Source organism: Parasteatoda tepidariorum, chromosome 8, assembly GCF_982258835.1.
Source record: "Parasteatoda tepidariorum strain Cologne lab strain chromosome 8, Ptep-v5.0, whole genome shotgun sequence".
NCBI lineage: Eukaryota > Metazoa > Arthropoda > Arachnida > Araneae > Theridiidae > Parasteatoda > Parasteatoda tepidariorum.
Genome location: NC_141762.1, coordinates 4,575,605 through 4,590,471, shown reverse-complemented (window position 1 = coordinate 4,590,471; position 14,867 = coordinate 4,575,605).

Below are 14,867 nucleotides of genomic sequence, written 5' to 3'. Positions count from 1 at the left end.
GCATTTAAAACAGATTAAATTAATAGCCATTTTCCTTATTCATTCCTACGATTTCATTTTAAAACCACTTAATTGAATTGTTAAATTGATAATCTTTTTTATTTCATAGTAATTCCTGTACCCTTTTATACACAATCTTATTAACTTCTAGTTTCTAAATCCTAAAGTTTTTGCGCAGCTAAACAAAATGTAACGTTAAGTTTTAAACCACGACGTCAACGGCCATTATGATTTTTTAATATAGAAAGGCATTAAAACTTTAAATAATACGGTGAAACAACTCAAATTTCTCTAGCTTAAAGGTCCCGCAGTGGACTGATCGTTAAGACACGGTTCCCAGCAGATCACCGAAGTCAAGCATCACTGGCTGCAGCCAGTGTGCGGGTGGGTGACCACTTGGATCAGTCTGCGTAGGGACCGAGGGTGTGCGGTATTGGTCCTCGTTAAACTGTGCTACCGTGAAGTGCTCGACTTCGCGCGCAGGTCGTCAGGCTACCGAAGCGGGGGTGCCATCCCCTCCGCAGAGGATCAAAATTGTGATGGCATGTCTTCGGATCATCCTCCGGGATGTTTCCCAGACCGTCGCCAATAGCCCGTTGTGAAGCTCTATTTCGACGTAAATTAACAACAGCAACATTCTCTAGCTTAAACTCAAAAACGCATATTTTTTTTAAATAATTCAAGGTATTTAAAAAAATAAATAAATAAATAGGGGAAGCCCGGGCAAGATGTACCGCTTACGGAAACTTAGTTTAAAAAATAGTAAACTAGAGCAATTTTACATATTTTATATTGTAAACATATAGTCGGAACATTGCTGTTACATATCTCATACAGAAAATAATTAAATAATAAAGTTCAATGATAATAAATTAACATAAACAAAAATAGAACATTGTCCCATCTTTCCCGGGCTACCCGGGCATGATGGGACGCATAATTATATTTCAGAAATCACAGAAATTAATGTCAGAATAAAAGAACAATCAACAAAAAACGTTCCTAAACATCACAGTTACTGCATACAAAGTGGCTAAAACCGGAATAAGCACTGCACGCTTCATGAGCCCATTCTAAGCAATCTGAATATAGTCTGTCAATTAATTAATTATAAATTATTTTTATAATTTTTTTTGAATAATTTGTTAAGTTATATTAGCTAGTTCATATTTTTTTTTTTTGTTTTGTTAATATTACCCTATTTTTTATGCTTTTTGCCAAATCCGGAGAGTTTAATTTTTATATTACACTTTTATTCTACTTTGGCTGTCCCATCTTGCCTGGTCCATCTTGCCCGGATAGTAAATTTTTAAAAAAAATTATCTGCAAATTTGTTTAAGCAAATAAATTTTAAATTTTCACCACTCATTATGTTTGTACAATAATAACACTACAGAGCCGCAAATTTGAAACATTTATTACAATGTATTGAACAAATATTAACAGCAAACAAACCTGGAAAAATATTTTAACACGTTATAAGAAAAACAAAACAATGTTTGCATTTCGGTAACACCTTGTGAACTGAAGAAAAAACTTGTGCGTATTGAGAACAACAGTATTTTCTTGCCGAAAACGCATTTTAGATGTCGCTACCGCATGATACGCATAGAAGAAAAAGCGATGTCCCGTCTTGCCCGGGCTTCCCCTAAATAAAATAAACAACAATAATCAGAAAATTTAGTTGATTTAATGAATTTGTATTAAAACAAGATTCTGCAGAAGTGCAGTTGGTTACTTAAATTGGCATCGACAATTCTTTCAACTTTCTTTGAAAACGTATATTTAAAGGAAGGAAAAATAGAGAATAAAAGTCGGAAAGATGGAAGACTGAGGAAAGAAGGCGAAACACTAACCACATTGTTACAGAGCATTCTTTCGCGCATTGCATATGCGCGTAAGAAAACACGCAGTAATCTTATTTAAATGGTAAAACACGCATTTTCTTGACACGCGTCTTGAGCAAACGGATGCAGTGTAGAGAGAAATATTGGAATCACATTTTCTACAACCTAATAAGGTTTTAAGATACAACCATATGCCATTTAATTTTTCTTAAACTGACATGCACGATCATATTATTTAACTTGAAGGAAAACACATTTAAGTTCAGCACTTCATTGAGGTTGTAAACAATACTTTGCATGATTAGATACCGAATGGATGGTGAAACGTTAGACCGATTTTTCTAAAAGTGCATTCAAGGCGATTAGTTATGAAGATCACGTAAAACAAAGATAGAAACAAAATAATTGGTTCAAAAAGTTAAACCATCCTCTGTTCATGGTTGAAATAGAACAGGATGTTTCAAGCGCTCGACGCATGACGCTCTACGTCTGGGCAATAAACGTAAATGGGGAAAAGCTGGAAACAAGTTAGAGCAAAAATAGCTGTTGCTAATTCAAAAAGTGTGGAAGGAAAAATGTATAAAGGTAAAACAGGGGAAATTACGACATCGAAGTGAACGACTGCCAGGTGAAGGAAGAAAATCAGGGCATATCCATTTGCAATGCAGAGTGAGATAGTTGGCGTTGAGGTTTATAATAATACAAAGTATCAGAAAGATAATTAATAAAATAAACAAACAATGATAATAAATAATAGGCTTTTTTTAATTTCCTATTTTATTCTTTATTTAATTTTATTAATTATTGTTATTTTATTACACTACTACAATTTAATAATAACCGTCGCTGAACAGCTAACCCATTTTTCGATTTACCATACCTAGCGTTCAACTCCGTAGCCTTGTCATTTTGAACCCAATCCAGAAGACAAGGGAACTCCTGGATCGAGTATTGAGGGAAATATGCCTTCGTGGAGGACTTTTCGATGAAACTAACCCTCGTTTGCGTTACATGGAGGGGGAAACTACGAAAACCTCCCACGGTTAGCTTGACGGTAAGGGAACTCTAACCCACGATCCGTCTACCACTGAGGATATTTCATGTCCGGACCGTGGTCGGTGGGAGTCGGGTGTGAAATTCGTATCGACCCACCATCGCTGGGATTCGAACCTGGTTCCCCTCATTAGAAGGCGAACGCTCCATCCGCTGAACAATGACTTTAATTATAAGAAATAAAGAAGATGCTTCGTAATACAATCAGTACTTTTAGTCCGGGCAGATCATTTTAATTTATAAAATAAATCACGCTAACAAAATCCGATTTCTTAACAAAAATAATTCTTTTCTAACTCGTAATATGGAGCGAGACAACTGAAAAATGAATATGATAACCTCGCTACAAAATGAAAATCCTTATTTTTTTTTTTTTTTTTTTTATGACTTTAAGTTTTTCTAAGCCTAGGCCATTCATGTCGGACATGCGGTTTCAAAGTTCAAAAAAGTTTTCGAACAAACATATTTTTCTCGTTGAAAAAGAAAAACCTTTTTATAATCTGTTTTGTAATAAGAAGCCTGAAAGACGGCAGAAAATGATTTTCTCTTTACGAACGAACTTTTTGTTGTGGATTTACTTCATTCCAATCCTGAAAATAACTTTCTCTTCAAACATATGCTACCCAGAATTGTATTATTTAGCACATAATGTTTATTATTGTTCCTTTTTTTTTGTTGATGCATAACATGATGCAATTTGATTAAAAGAAAGGATGCAGTATATTTTTTGTTTATTGTATTCAAATTGATTGATTGATTGAATATAGAGTTTAAGGGTTCTCAAAAGCTCTCTCACCAAATATTTTATTTTATAACCGTTGTTGAACAGCCTACCCAATTTTTTGGGTATACAACCATTAATGTTCAACTCCGTAGCCTTGTCATTTTGAACCCAATCCAGAAGACAAGGGAACTCCAGAATCAAGTATTGGGGGAAATATGCCTTCGTGGAGGAACTAACCTTCATTTGCGTTACATGGAGAGGAAAACCACAAAAACCTACCCCAGTTATCCTGGCGGTAAGGGGACTCTAACCAACGATTCGGACCCGGATTCGGAGGATATTTTATGTTCGCACGTGGTCGGCGCAAAGTTTGTATCGATCTAGCTAGCTAGAATCTGCAAAGCTAGATTCGAACCCGGTTCACCTCATTGGAAGGCGAACGCTCGATCCCCAGAGCCATCGCAGCTCAGAAAATTGAAAGACATAGTGATGGTGACTTAAATGCGCTCCGCTCGCCAAGCTCCATTATTGCTCCTCATTCATCATTGCCCCCCCCCCTTAAACGTCGATATTTTCCACATAAAGCAGAATATTTTGCTTTCAAAATAAAGATTTATTGCAGATACATCTAAGAAAATTTTGTTAACAAGCTAATAATAACAAAATGGATGATTACCTGAACTTTAAAAATAATCGTCTGAACTTGAAACTTGAACTTCTTAAATTAAAACTTCAAAAAAGTTTTAACTAAAGAACACAGAATGTGTCTCACAATGAGAAAAAATAAATACTAAATAATTTTACTCCTTGACGAAACTAATGAATAAGGAATGGTTCTTATTACTTTTTGTTGAATTTTTTATTAATATTATTAATTTTTTTATATTTAAAAATTCAACTATTAGTGTTAAGATTTACATCTGGCCACTCATTACTTCTATCTCTCTTTGCTACCCACACATGTGACCTATGACGTTAGCACAGCTGATAGCTTACAAGCAAAATGACGTCTAAGTTAGAATGTTAATTGACGTGAAGCTAATTAAGTACGGCTCCGTATTGCACACCGAATTTGTTGAAATATAATTATTTCTCTTCTACTTCTGTTTTTCTTTGTCGTCATATGAAATAATGCTTTTTGTACTAATAATATGCTAATTTATAACTGTTGTGAGTTTGCAACTTATGTTTTTGATTAGCCTATCCAAAGCCAAAGCTATGTACGCTTATTTTGAAAATCGCGCAAAACGTCAATATGGAGAAAAGCCACAGTTCAGTGAAAGCGAAAAGCGCGTATGATGGTCTAATTTTTCAATATTTAAAAACCTTACTCCTACTGTATATAGGTGGAAAAATGTCGCCAAGTTTATAAAAAAATTTCATAACTTTTAAAATATTTAAGTTATTTGCCCGTTCTAAATCTCAGACAATTCTTTATGGCAAGATTATATATCGCATTGCTTCAAGTGCACTTAAACTATGACTTTTTTTGTATTCTTTGGCAACAGAGCTTCGATTGACTATTAATTCAAGAAATAATGTAAATAATTATCTTTTAAATCTCAAATAATTTTTATGCTTTCATCTCCGATAAAAACGAGATGAAAAACTTGGTTTTGTTTTCTCCGCATATTGAATATCAAGTAGTGTAAAAACATCGAAGACATTTTCTCTTCCCCATACACTTGTGTCCATCTACATTGTTGATGTTAAACGGCAATGATTTTAAATTTAATTCATAAGATACATAAATGACATTTCTTTCAATAGCTTTCTTGAATTTCTTTTATTGCATCCTTCAATTTATCCAAATTATTTAAATCTTGTTAAAACAAATGAAAATGATATTGCCGTGAACATTTTGGATTTACATATACATGGCTTGCGCTAAGGACCCTAGCAACTCCCTAGCTTTGTCATTTTGAACCCAATCCAGAAGACAAGGGAACTCCTGTATCCAGTATTGGGACAAATTTACCTTCGTGGAGGACTTTTTGATGCAACTCACCCGCATTTGCGTTACATGGAGAGGAAAAACCACGAAAACTTCCCACGGTTAGCTTGTCGGCAAGGAGACTCTATCCCATGATCTGTCTACCTTTGAGGATATTTTACGTTAGCAATGTGGTCGGTGCGAGCCAAGTGCGGAATTCGTTTCGACTAGCCATCGCTGAGAATCGAACCAGAATCACCTGAGTGGGAGGTGAGGACTTTATCTCCTGAGCCGACGTATTCTTTCTTTCATCTGCCCCCTTCATCCTGCTGTGGGGGTTAGCCCACCTAATTTGGTGCTTCTCTGAAACAGATGACAACACATCTGCTCTTCTCTTACCCAATTATCAATATTACTTTGGGCTTTGGAAATTAGAAATAATCATAACTAGGACTGGGCTATAAATCGATATATCGCGACATATCGATTTAACGCCTATATCGGCAAACCGATACAGCAACTTTCATTCCAAGCGATACATCAGAAATCTGATTTAAGCCGTCGAGTGAAGAAGACGATATAACGATATAGCGATACACGCAAGGACTTTCTCTTACGATGCCAACTCGCGCTGTGGAAGACGATATTGTTTCGTTATGTTGAGACGGCCTTGACTGATGAGCGGTAGAATCAGAATCACTTTTGATACCTTATATCGTTATATCACATGTTCGTTTTCGCACCTTCGCGATTTGAAATCGTTTCTTGTAGATTATTTTCAATGGGATTAACTTCGTGATCGCCGTCGTAACCTTGTTCTGAACGCAATCTATTATTGAAAAGAATTTATAAAGAAAAGTTTCTTCATTAATTAGGTAAGTTTTTTATTTATTTTCTGACAAAACTTTTTTTATATTTTTAAATGTGAAAATTATCGGAAATCTAATTTAAGGCACCCATAAGGAATTAAATTACAAAGTAAATAAATTTGTTAGGTTATTTTTTTACTTTATTTTAATTTTTTAAAAACCTTTCGGATAAAACTTCTAATAATTTAATGGGCTTCTATTACTGATTTTAAATTTATAAATCTTGAGTTGTTTTTATTTTTAGAAATAAAGTTAAAACAAAACTTATTTTTTGGACATAAGTCAATAAACTTTATTTGTTCAGAAGAATTTGAAAAGTTTGCGAATTTTATTCATTTCTTTTTTTTTTTTTTTTATCAATTACTACTTCGTTTTATTAGAGAGTAAAATCATTATTTTTTTTTAATTTTCGTTTTATATTATTAGTTAATTAGCTAAATATATTACCGAATATCACAATTCTTTTGTTTTTATTTTTAAGAATTTAATTAAGAAACTTTGCCTTACTTTGTTTTTCGTTCATAATTCGGTCATTATTTAATTTAATTTAATTATTTATATGAAATAATAATAAAAATAGTGTTTAAGAAGCATTTTTTTTCTAAAATTTATTTAGCTCTTTGTTTTAAGCATACAAATAATTTTTTAACGAACTTATTTTTTAAATTTTGTTCCTATGCTGTTAGGTAAATATATTTATAATATAAGGTAATATAAATTTCACTTTTATTTATTTTTTTATTTTTAAACTAAGAAATCTTTTGTTATTTGCGTGATCATTTTTAGAAAATATAACAAAACTTGTGTTTACTTCTTCATTAAGAATTTGAACATTACGATCGAACTTAATAATTCTGTAATTATTTACGCATAATAGTACAAGCAAATATTGATTTGTTAAAAAAAGTTTCTTTTTTTTAAAAAAAAATATATATATATTTTTAACACTTTGTTTTAAGTGTATAATGAATTTCTTAACAAACTTTTTTCTTAATTTTTTAAATTTTCTTTCAATAATTTCAGCTAGATATCTTTATAAAATTCCCTTTTTATTTTTAAACTGAGAAATCTTTCAGGGAACGAAAATTTTAAGAAATTATTACAAATCTTATGTTTACTTTTTAGTTTAAAATTCGAACATTTTTAATTTTAAACTTCGGCATTTAGTCAATCTAACTTTTATTTTAATTAAAATATATTTTGAAATTTTAAAATCAGCTTTTGTTTAATAACAATTTTTTTTTCTTCATTAAGGGTGTTTTAGGGGTTAACTTAAATTAAGACTGCTTATACCTTATAAACGATAAAGAAGTGCAAATATTTCATTCTGTATCTACACACATTTTTTCAATAAATATTTTAAGTAAGATTTGTACATCTTAGTCAATTTATTTAATATCTTTCTTTAGCAAAACATATATATTTTCAAATTTATAAATTGATTTAAATCAATATGCGTATGAAGTCTTGATAGAAATCTGACTTTCTGTGCCTTAAAGTAAATGAAATTCAAAAATACTATATCGCGATGCAAAACTGACGATATATCACGATATATAATTTCTAATATCGCCCAGTCCTAATCATAACCTATGATTTTGGATTAAACTTCAGTATTCTAGAAATGCTTCTAATTTTGTATTCTCTAGTTCCGCAGTTAACAGTCTAGCCAATAGTGTACAGCTTGTTCACCACGTTGCTACAACGAAGCACCCCCTCATAAAGGTGCTGCATCAGAAGAGTTAACATGCGATATCTCATACTTATCAATGAAGTTTAAAGCTTTTAAAAGCCCTTGAGGAACCGATAATAGATTACAAACGGAAAATAGTGTTCTCGAGCTCCCTATGTTGCAAAAAGTTTGTAGCTTATAGCAATTATTTTGGTTATTATATACAACAATTTTACAAAATTTCGTAATCCTAGCTTAAATATTTTTGGAGATATGGGCATTTTTATAAAAGGAAACTAATTTTTCTATCTTAAGGGTTTTTGCTATAACCTTAAAAATATTGAATAAAAATAAACAATACTTATAGAGCAATATAAAATTATTCACAAAAGTTTTGCTTTAAAGTTTGAAAGAAATCCGGTAATTAAAGTAGTTCTTTTATACTGTGCATGAGCGGAAAAAATTTGAATTTCTTTTTTTCTTAATTTTGTATCAAATCGTATTTGGCAACAAATGAAAAAAAGTCCGATTTGAATATCTTAAAAATTTTAAAGTTTTAAGTAGTTTTTTTCTAAGTAGTTTTTGTACTTTTTAAAAGAAACACAAAATAGTAAGGATGTTTCTACAAATATTATTTTGTATCATGCGACGAAATGAATGAACAAATTACAATACCTTGCAATAAATGTTCTTACACCAAAATATGATTGTATAAAGAAAGAAAACATGTAAAAGAAATGATACTTTTATGGAGGATCATCCCCAATAATGTTGATGTCATTTTTAATAAATCATGTTTAATAATAGAAAATAAGATTTGTGGAAAACCTCTATAGTATGTCTGGTCAAATAATTGTGTGGCCAAAAAAATCTTCGAACGGCATAATTTAGATGTGTGTATAACTACGATTTTCGAGATTTCGTGAGAATAAAATTTATGTGTGAATTCTTAAAACTGAACTATTGAAGTGCTGGAATTATTTATGGATCATCCTCTCCTAATCACTACCGGATTTGATTGTTTGGATCCCTATTTTGCTATGGTTAATTGATCTCAGACTCTGGTCTTCCTTTACTGAGTTTTGATAAAAACCCTTTGAGAGGGGTGACAAACAAGAAACATTCTGAATCTTATTATCCGTTCTATAATCAGTGTACACATAATATACTTTCCGCAGTCTGTGCAGATAATAACAGAATAAACGACAGCTAAAGTAGAACCATCCTTTGTGATCTGTCATAATAATCCCTAATAGTCATAATCCCTATCCTCGAAGACTTTCAAAAGATTGTTTTCTTTGGAGACTATATTTATTAGAACTAATCCTTTTGGTTCCCTTCATTCAAATTAAGAGAGATCCTGGCAAAAAATTTTCTTTTGCTATTTTCTTTAAAAATGACAAAAATCAAAAATCTGTATGTCGGAATTTTTTATAGAGAGCAACGTACTTCATTATATAGAGGCAAAAATTTCAAAAAAGAAAAGAACTCTCACGTCAGCATAACGACACTTTTTAATAGTATTTTCCGATGCTCTTTTGCAAAGGAAATTTTAAAAAGAATTATATTAGTAGTTACAAAGCTACAGTTTTAAATCTTACCATCAGGCCGTGAAGAAATAGTTGGGTTTTTGAGAACGGAAAAACAACTCAAATATTTTGAAAATTATTGAAATTTTTTGAAAATCATCAATCTATCGAGATTTTTCCACTTAAAAGAAAATTTTATTTATACCAATGTTCAACACCGTCATTTTGTAACCCGATCCAGAATGCAAGGGAACTCCCTGACATTATTGACTCCAGAATGCAAGGGAAGATATTTAGATTAAACTAACCCGCATTTGCGTTATATGGAGAGTAAAATCACGAAAACCACCCACGGTTAGCTTGACAGCTAGGGGACTCTGACCCATGACCCGTCTACCACTGAGGATATTTTACGTCAGCAATGTGTTCGGTGCAAGCCGGATGCGGAATTCGTATCGACCAGTCATCGCTGGGATTCGAAGTCGGTTCACCTCAATGGAATGCGAAAGTTCTATCCCCTGAGCCACCACGGCTCTTTTAGAAGGAAAGTATCAAAAGGAATAAATAAATCTCAACTATCGCAAATTGTAATGAATTTTAATACTGCGTGCTTTTCTACATCTTGATGTTTTCATGCCATTTGCAGATTGAGCATAGAGGACACCGGCTAATACGAGGCTTAACCTAACAACCATGAATAAGAGTTGCAAATTCACAGCAGTTATAAAAATGGCATATTATCTGGACAAAAGCATTATTTTATATATGATGACACGACATATTTATATTATATGAAGACACGATGAGTCTTATAGAATAATAATAAACTGATGTACGTTTGACAAATAGACGCATCCAAACTCGCTATTGGTATTCTGTAATGACCTTCGTTGTGGGGTGTATTCGGGGAGTTCCATTATTACTAACCCTTTGGCAATCCCTGTCAAAAACGAAGGGGCGGGGGAAGGACGCACATCAGATGGTAGTATCCAAATATGCGATAATTCCCAATTTTGTTTTTAATACTTGATATTGTTTTTTAAATTTTCCACTTTTAGCCCCACTTCCTGCTATGCATTTGACCGGTATGCCCTGCACTGATGCGCCACTTCCTGTAATATCTCGCTAATGTTTCTAAAGGGTAAGTTTCACAGCCCAGTATGCCCTGCATTGATGTTTTTTTAAGAGTAAGTACGAATACCCGGTATACTTCACAATACTGGTATACCAATACTGGTCGCGGTACACCGGTGTACTCCACAATATTATAGTAGCATCACCTATTGATCCGTAAAACGGCGACACACTCTGTGAAATTTTACAGCAAAAGTCGCTGGCACGGAGACTGCCAGTAGGTGGAGTAAAATTTGCAGCAAAGTCGCTATTTTGAATATTACAAAAGACTGAAACGCTGACATCAATGTATTGTTTTGAATACTACAAAAGACTGAAACATTGGCATCAAAGTATTGTTTTGAATATTATTAATTGAACATTACATCAAGGATGTAAATTTTACAAAATACTGTGAATAATACAGCAAACTGCTATTGATATCGCAATAGGCAGTTTCTGATAGAGTTGTGTAGTGTCAGTCAAGGCAGGTTGTGGAACTTACATCATTCTACTGAAATATTTACAGCTGTTCAAGGCGACTACTCAGAAGTGTGCCATAATTCCTGCATTTATAATTGTTTTACAATTACATTTCATTTCACTTCTTCTCAGGCATTTGTGATGTGAAGTTGTGAAATTTTATTTCTCATGTTTTTAAATTAAATACATTTGTTAAACTGTTTTTTTTTTTTGTATATATTTTTTTAGTGATTTGTCTAAATCACATGAATCTTGTACAACAGCATTGTTCAAAACAGTAACTTTGTGAATTATACAAATGTATCAGAGAGCAAGTTTCGCTATAAAATATTTAGAATTTTTTTATAGCGTATATAAAACTATGTGATAGAACTTATAGAACTATATACATAAAAATAGGTAAAGTTATTGATAAAACCGTTAATATGCCTTGTTTATAGTTGTCTAAAGAAAGAAAAAAGAGAAATTAATCTGATTTTTTTTATTTTTTTTTTTTTTTACCAAATATGATGTTTAGACATATTAGTAATAGTATAATCGGAATATCTAATTGCATAAAATTGTTTATAATAGAGCATATAATGACAAAAATTTCATCGTAGGAAAAAATAAAATATTTTTATATAAAATAGCTTCATTTTCAATTGATTTACATCCCGAAACAACAATTGGTATATTATAACTTACAAACCCAGTATGTTTGACTAACGATTCAAAAATTAAATGTAAAATGAATTACAATTCTTTATATCACAAAAATGTTTCATTGAATCTAAATGATGAAGTTTTCATTCGTCTTCATAAACTAATATAAAGCTGATTATTCGTGTTTTCTCTCAGTTGTCCATGTTTGAACACGAACATGGTCTTTGGCCTTTATAAAAATGTCTTTACACACCTATTTATTATTACATATACTATTTTGAAAACATAACAATACATTTTACTTTTGAATTAAATAAAGTTGTAACTTTAACCTGTCTTAATATTCAGATTGTACAATAACAACTATCTTCAATTAAAATTTGAAGAATCCTTATCAAATCCTTATAAGTAAGCAAAAAAGTATTGACTCAAGGGATTTCAAAATTATATTAAGGCAAGGAAAATGCTAAAATCCGAATCAGCTGTTGTCGATTCATTTTAAATTTATTTGTTTATTTTATTTATTTATTTTTTTATTTTTTATTATGAAATCCTAAATGATTGGGATTCTTTTGTTAAAACCCCGAATTTATAAATGAAGTTCATTTAGCATCTGCGAATATACTAACGGGAAAAAAAGGTTACTAGTTATTTTTAAGGTACTTAAGTTTGTGCCACACGAATTATTTTTTTATTTATTGTTTCATCAATTAAAGATTTGAAATTCGGATTAGTCTCACACAGAGGAAAAAAAATTCAGATCAAATTACCGTACTGTATGGTACAATAACATTTTAAATAAAGAAGGAAAAAAAACGCATAATTCTGGTTAATAAACCATTGATTTGGTAATTTTTTCATTCATATCGCAATGGTCAACCGGAAATTCTGGTTTTCAAGATTATAGTTCTTATTACCCTACATTTAGTAAAGAATACAAAACAAAATGTAAATTTGACTGCATAGTTTTCAAGCCACGCTGCGTAACATCATGATAAAATTTCCAAATTTTACCCTGTTTTTCGAATTTTATCCCATTTCATAAAATAAGATTTTATTGTTGATTTTACCAAAATCATTGCCAAAGTTCTTCGGTAAAAATTACCGAGTTATGGTAGTTTTGATTGTATCTGTTTTTAGTGCCTGTAATTGAATTTATAGATCTGGAGAGGCATCTGAATTTTTAATATATGCAAATGCTTAAAATGAATAAAATTAGCTAAATTATGATTTTGGAAAAATACTTTTCATTATTGTTATTAATGTTGAAAACCATTATCAGAAAAATATATTTAATATTGAATTTATATTTTTTAATTGATAAGTTTTTTGAGAAAGGCTGATACATCTTTTATAAATGCACATTTTTTTATGATTTATTAACAGATATTGTAATTGTGATGTCTGGTGGCGCCACTCTCAACCAAAAGCGAAAAAAAAAAGAAAGAAAGAAAAAAAAAAAAAAAAAAAACAGAGAAGGTAGGGCTCTGATGGAGGACGGAGATGCATGAGATATATGCTAGTAGTTTTGTTTTGGTGTTTTAATTACGTTTAATTTTCTTCAAGATTCATTTACAATTGTTAATAAATGTTTCTTTATGTTGCAAACGGATTGACATTTTTTTTTTTTTTTGAGGAGCTATATATCTGGGAAAGCATCGGGATGAAGGAAAGAAGGTAAAATATACATAATATCACAGTAATTTTTTTTAAATTTCAGGATTTCTTTTTTCATTGGCATAAACTTAAATAATTTCATAATATAACTGAATCATCAACTGAATTAGAAATTATTGGTTGATAATAATATCATTAAAACTTTACGAAAACATTACCGTTTGAAAAAAATCCTTACTGTCGAAATCCCTGTGACTCTTTACACGGAACCCTATGGTTCAACATAACATCACTTTGGAACCTCTGATTCTAACTTATCACTCACTATACTGAGCAAAGCGAAACTGAAAACATCTAAACATGTTTAATTACTGGAGGAAACAGAGAGTAGTTAAAAGAAGAGTATACGAAGCATCTACAAGACTAATCAGTCAATCTAACTGGTTTTAGTGCTTTCGTCTCGCTTCTTGCTACTGATTCGACAGATTTCGATAGCATTTTTTTTTTCATAGTTAAAAATAAATTGGAACTATCGATTGAACTTCGACTCACCTAGAAAAAAGCTAAAGATTTAGAAATGAATATAACATGACAGAAGTTACATCAAAAACCCTCAAATTCAGTTTTTTTAGAAAAAAGAAGAAAAAAAGAAATCGAAAACAGTAAACTAAAATCTACTAAAACAGCTCCTCGAAGCTAGGAATCAAAACAAGTCAAATGTATTAAATAAACAATCCTAAGAAACTGAAGCGGTTCGGCTAATGGTTCGTTTTGTGTGTAAGACTCATTCAGTTGTAGACATGGTGCAATGTTTGCAATGCTTATTGCATGGTGCAATGTTAATTGGTTTCATGAGAAATTTGCCGACCAAAAGTTAAAAAAAGTTTTGTATGTTGTACCTAAACCTTAACTAAACCAAATCCCAGGATTGTACCTAATGATTTGTTTGATAAGTGTTTGTTTTTATAATTAATAATGTCTTTAATTTCAAGTAAAAGCTATTATTCAGCTTTCATATAGTGACAGACGTTGATGACAACTGTTTTGGTTTTGACTTATAATGACGTTTACTGAACTCGTAACAGTACAGAAAATGCAGTATTTTTTACTCATTTTAGATTACTTATTCCCTATTTATTTGTTTAGTCATTTTTGCTCACATTTTCTAGGTCGGTACAATTTAGGGTAAGAATAGGGGAACTGGGATCTTAAATCGTGGAATTTGCTGAACTTGTAAAAATAATTCCTTTTTAATACTCACAGTAAAAATATTTTTACCAAAAAAAAAAAAAAATACAAGTAGCTGAATATCTATATTTTATCATTAAAATATTTCAAATGTAATTATTGTCAGTGATTTGTGATTGATAAAAATGTGAAAA